The sequence below is a fragment of the Hemiscyllium ocellatum genome, chromosome 17, assembly GCF_020745735.1.
Source record: "Hemiscyllium ocellatum isolate sHemOce1 chromosome 17, sHemOce1.pat.X.cur, whole genome shotgun sequence".
Taxonomy (NCBI): Eukaryota; Metazoa; Chordata; class Chondrichthyes; order Orectolobiformes; family Hemiscylliidae; genus Hemiscyllium; species Hemiscyllium ocellatum.
The window spans coordinates 5,089,598-5,095,716 of NC_083417.1; positions in this window are offsets into that span (position 1 = coordinate 5,089,598).

Consider the following 6,119-nt stretch of genomic DNA (forward strand, 5'->3'; position numbering starts at 1 on the left):
GTTTTGAAGTCCCATGTCCTCAGTAAAAAACCCTTGCTACTTGCCTTATTTATGCCCCTCATGACTTTATAAACCTCTATAAGGTTACCCCCCCAACCTATGCTCATGTGAAAAAAGGTCCCAGCCTATTTTTATAACTCAAACCCTCCATTCTTGGCAAAACCTTAGTGAATCTTTTCTGAACTCTCTCCAACTTAATAATATCCTTCCCATATCAGGGCAAACAGACCTGCACACAGTGCTGCAGAAGAGGCCTCACCAAAGTCCCGTACAAATTCAACATGACCTCCTAACTCCTATACTCAAAAGGTTTAAGCAATAAAGGCAAGCGTGCCAAATGCTGCCTTAACCACACTGTCTACCTGCAAATTTCAAAGAATCATGTACTTGAACCCCCCAGGTCTTGCTTCTGCAACACTACCCACGGCCCTACCATTAATTGTACAAGTCTTGCTATTGTTTCCTGATGAAGGGCTTATGCTCGAAACGTCGAATTCCCTATTCCTGAGATGCTGCCTAACCTGCTGTGCTTTGACCAGCAACACATTTTCAGCTGTGATCTCCAGCATCTGCAGACCTCATTTTTTACTTGCTATTGTTTTATCCAAATGTAGTACCTCAAAGTTTATATTCCAAGATAGCAGTGGCGGAGTAGGCAGCATACAGACTCCTTGTCTAGGCTGGGCTTCTCTTCCTTGTCTGCATTTTCTTTTCCATCTACCCCTTCTCTTTTTCCTTTTAATGTACCTGATGATGAGAGCTGTTCAGCAGGAGATGATTTTGATGGATTGTGGAGAAGCAGCAACATTATCTGAGACAATGCGCGGCTGCAGAGATGGTGGGTCAGCCTGGTAAGTCTTGAGCGGGACACTTTCCTGCAGCATGGTGTGGGTGGGGAATCCTGGAACTGGACACTGTGCAGCATAGTGTGGGTGGGGAATCCCGGAACGGGATACTCTGCAGCACGGTGTGGGTGGGGAAGCCCTGGAACGGGACACTGTGCAGTACGGTGTGGGTGGGGAAGCCCGGAACGGGACACTGTGCAGCACGGTGTGGGTGGGGAAGCCCGGAACGGGACACTGTGCAGCACGGTGTGGGTGGGGAATCCCGGAACGGGACACTGTGCAGCACGGTGTGGGTGGGGAATCCCGGAACGGGACACTGTGCAGCACGGTGTGGGATGGGAATCCCGGAACGGGACACTGTGCAGCACGGTGTGGGATGGGAATCCCGGAACGGGACACTGTGCAGCACGGTGTGGGATGGGAATCCCGGAACGGGATACTGTGCAGTGTGGTGTGGGTGGGGCAATCCCGGAATGGGACACTGTGCAGCGTGGTGTGGGTGGGGAAGCCCGGAGCTGGACACTGTGCAGCGTGGTGTGGGACTCTGGCAGTGGTATGCTATAGCAGCGGAGAAAGAAACATGGAACTCGTTATAAGTTATCTTTGATTAAATTTTATTTTGTGAATGGCACTTGTGTATGAGTGACAGTACACACTTTTCATTGTATTTTATAGCAATGCATGTGACAATAAAGGATATTCATCTCATAGTTACCTAAATTAAAATCCAGCTGTTAACCTTCATCCTATTGATTCAATTGATCAACATTTCTTTGCAATCTGAGATAACCTTCATTATTGTTCACTGTATCACCAATCCTGGTATCATCCACAGACTCACTAACCATGCGCCTATATTCTTATGCAAAACATTTATGTAATCAACAAATAAAAGCTGACCCGGTATCAATCCCTGATGAACACCGTGGGACACAGGCCTCTGGTCTGATAAACAAGGCCCCCCCCCCCAGGTCTTTTTTAAAAAATTGGTCAAGGTCCCAACCCCAACACCACTCCCATCAGAGGGTCTAGAGCAAAGCTCTCTCTACCTTTATAAAATGGAAAAGTAAATGTTTCCATAAGACATAGGAGTGGAAGTAAGGCCATTCGGCCCATTGAGTCCACTCTGCCATTCAATCATGGCTGATGGGCATTTCAACTCCACTTACCAGCGTTCTCCCCGTAGCCCTTAATTCCTCGAGACAACAAGAATTATCAATCTCGGCCTTGAAGACATTTAGTGTCCCGGCCTCCACTGCACTCTGCGGCAATGAATTCCACAGGCCCGCCACTCTCCGGCTGAAGAAATGTCTCTGCATTTCTGTTCTGAATTGACCCCCTCTAATTCTAAGGCTGTGTCCACGGGTCCTAGTCTCCTCGCCTAACGGAAACAATTTCCTAGCATCCACCCTTTCCAAGCCATGTATTATCTTGTATGTCTCTATTAAGTCTCCCCTCAATCTTCTAAACTCCAATGAATACAATCCCAGTATCCTCAGCCGTTCCTCATATGTTAAACCTGCCATTCCAGGGATCATCCGTGTGAATCTCCGTTGGACACGTTCCAGTGCCAGTATGTCCTTCCTGAGGTGTGGGGACCAAAACTGGACACAGTACTCCAAATGGGGCCTAACCAGAGCTTTATAAAGTCTCAGTAGCACATCTCTGCTTTTATATTCCAACCCTCTTGAGATAAGAGACAACATTGCATTCGCTTTCTTAATCACGGACTCAACCTGCATGTTTACCTTTACAGAATCCTCGACTAGCACTCCCAGATCCCTTTGTACTTTGGCTTTACTAATTTTCTCACCATTTAGAAAGTAGTCTATGCTTTTATTCTTTTTGCCAAAGTGCAAGACCTCGCACTTGCTCACGTTAAATTCCATCAGCCATTTCCTGGACCACTCTCCCAACCTGTCTAGATCCTTCTGTAGCCTCCCCACTTCCTCAGTACTACCTGCCTGTCCACCTAACTTCGTATCATCGGCAAACTTCGCTAGAATGCCCCCAGTCCCCTCATCCAAATCATTAATATATAATGTGAACAGCTGCGGCCCCAACACTGAACCCTGCGGGACACCGCTTGTCACCGACTGCCATTCTGAAAAAGAACCTTTTATCCCAACTCTCTGTCTTCTGTTAGACAGCCAATCCTCAATCCATCCCAGCAGCTCACCTCGAACACCATGGGCCCACACTTTGCTCAGTAGCCTCCCGTGTGGCACCTTATCAAAGGCCTTTTTAAAGTCTAGATAGACCACATCCACTGGGTTTCCCTGATCTAACCTACTTGTTACCTCTTCAAAAAATTCCAACAGGTTTGTCAGGCATGACCTCCCCTTACTAAATCCATGTTGACTTGTTCTAATCAGACTCTGCTCTTCCAAGAATTTAGAAACCTCATCCTTAATGATGGAGTCTAGAATTTTACCAACAACCGAGGTTAAGCTGATTGGCCTATAATTTTTGATCCTTTCTTGAACAAGGGGGTTACAACAGCAATCTTCCAATCATCTGGGACCTTTCCTGACTCCAGTGACTCTTGAAAGATCTCAACCAATGCCTCTGCTATTTCCTCAGCCACCTCTCTCAGAACTCTAGGGTGTATCCCATCGAGGCCAGGAGATTTATCAATTTTAATACTTTTTAGCTTTTCTAGCACTATCTCTTTTGTAATGGCAACCATACTCAACTCTGCCCCGTGACTCCCTTTAATTTTTGGGATATTACTCATGTCTTCCACTGTGAAAACTGACGCAAAGTACTTGTTAAGTTCTCCTGCTATTTCCTTATCTCCCATCACTAGGCTTCCTGCATCAGTTTGAAGAGGCCCAATGTCTACTTTTGCCTGTCGTTTGTTTCTTATGTACTGAAAGAAACTTTTACTGTCATTTCTAATATTACTGGCTAGCCTACCTTCATATTTGATCCTCTCATTTCTTATTGCACTCTTTGTTATCCTCTTTGCTTTTGTAACCTTCCCAATCTTCTGATTTCCCACTGTTCTTAGCCACTTTATAGGATCTCTCTTTTTCTTTAATACATTTCCTGACTTCCTTTGTCAGCCATGGCTGTCTAATCCCTCCCCGGATAATCTTTCTTTTCTTGGGGATGAACCTCTGTACAGTGTCCTCAATTATACCCGCAAACTCCTGCCATTTTTGCTCTACTGTCTTCCTGGTTAGCCTCTGCTTCCAGTCTATTTTTGTCAGTTCCTCTCTCATGCCCTCATAATTACCTTTATTTAACGGTAACACCACTACATCTGATTTTGCCTTCTCTCTTTCAAACTCCAAACTGAACTCTACCATATTATGATCGCTACTTCCTAAGGGTTCCCTTACTTTAAGATCTTTTATAGAGTCTGGTTCATTGCAAAGCACTAGGTCCAGAATAGCCTGCTCCATTGTGGGCTCCATGACAAGCTGTTCCAAAAAGCCATCCTGTAAGCATTCCATGAATTCCCTTTCTTTGGATCCACTAGCAACATTATTTACCCAGTCCACCTGCATATTGAAGTCTCCCATGATCAATGTGACCTTGCCTTTCTGACATGCCTTCTCTATTTCCCGGTACATGTTGCGTCCCTGGTCCTGACCACTGTTAGGAGGTCTGTACACAACTCCAATTATAGTTTTTTTGCCTTTGCGGTTCCTCAATTCCACCCACACAGACTCCACATCATCCGACGCTATGTCATTCAATACCATTGATTTAATTTTGTTCTTAACTAACAAGGCAACCCCACCCCCTCTGCCCACCTCTCTGTCTTTTCGATAAGTTGAAAAACCATGGAGGTTTAACTGCCAGTCCTGACCCCCCTGTAACCAAGTCTCTGTGATGCCTACCACATCATAATCATTCACTATTATCTGTGCCATTAGTTCATCGGCTTTGTTATGAATGCTACGAGCATTCAGGTAAAGTGCCTTAATGCTAACTTCCTTATCATTAGAGATATTGGAAGTCATATGATGTCCTAAGTTATCCTTGCTTTTTTCTGCATTCCCAGTCTGCCTCGAGTTTAGATCTGCCTGGACACATGCTATCTTGCTGCTTATCTTTCCAGTTAACGCCATACTCCTTGTCGCTTTCACTTTCCCTTCCCCCCAACTCAGAAGTTTAAAGTCCTACTGACCACCCTATTTATCCTCTTCGCTAGAACATTGGTACCTGATCGGTTCAGGTGGAGACCATCCCAACAGTACAGATCCCCCCTGTTCCAAAACTGATGCCAATGCCCCATGAAGTGGAATCCCTCTTTCCCACACCAATCCCTTAGCCACATGTTTACTTGCCTAATTTTCTTGTCCCTATGCCAATTGGCACGTGGCTCGGGCAGTAATCCGGAGATTATGACCCTTGAGGACCTGTGCTTCAATTTCCTGCCCAGTGCTTCGTAATCCTCAAACAGGTCCTCCACCCTAGTCTTGCCTATGTTGTTAGTACCAACGTGGACCACAACAACTGGATCCTCCCCCTCCCGCTCCAATATCCTTTCAAGCTGGTCGGAGATGTCCCGCACCCTGGCACCGGGCAGGCAACACACCATGCGAGACTCCCGATCCGGCTTGCAAAGGATACTATCTGCCCCCCTAATTATAGAATCCCCTATAACCACTCCTTGTCTATTAGCTCCCCCCTCTTGAATGGCCTTCTGCACCATGGTGCCGTGGTCAGTTGGCTCATCCTGTCCAGAGCCCTTTTCCTCATCCGAACAGGGAGCGAGAATCTCGTACCTGTTGGACAAGGTCAAGGGCTGAGGCTCCTGCACTCCTGAACTCAGGTTCCCCCTACCTGCCTCACACTCTGTTGTGCCTGATCACTAGCTGAATGTGAATTACTTAATCTCCCAGGTGTGACTGCCTCCTGAAACAAAGCGTCCAGGTAACTCTCCCCCTCCCGGATGTGCTGCAGTGTTTGAAGTTCAGATTCCAGATCATCAACTCTGATCCGGAGTTCTTCCAGCAACCAACACTTGCTGCAGATGTGGTCACTGCTGTTCACAATGGGATCAGCCAGCTCCCACATCATACAGCTACAGCATATCACCTGCCCAGCCATCTCTGCTTAGTTAGTTAATTACTTAGTTACTTTGTACAAGTATGAGTTAGATGTTTCCCTAACTTTTGAACCAATATAAAACTCCGGTGACTCTGAAAAAGCCAAACAACGAATAAACAAAGAATGGCTTTTGTTGGCTCTACACCCACCAACCACTCTTGAGGTAGGGACAACAAGGGTCAAAATGTGGAATAAATATTTCTTGAT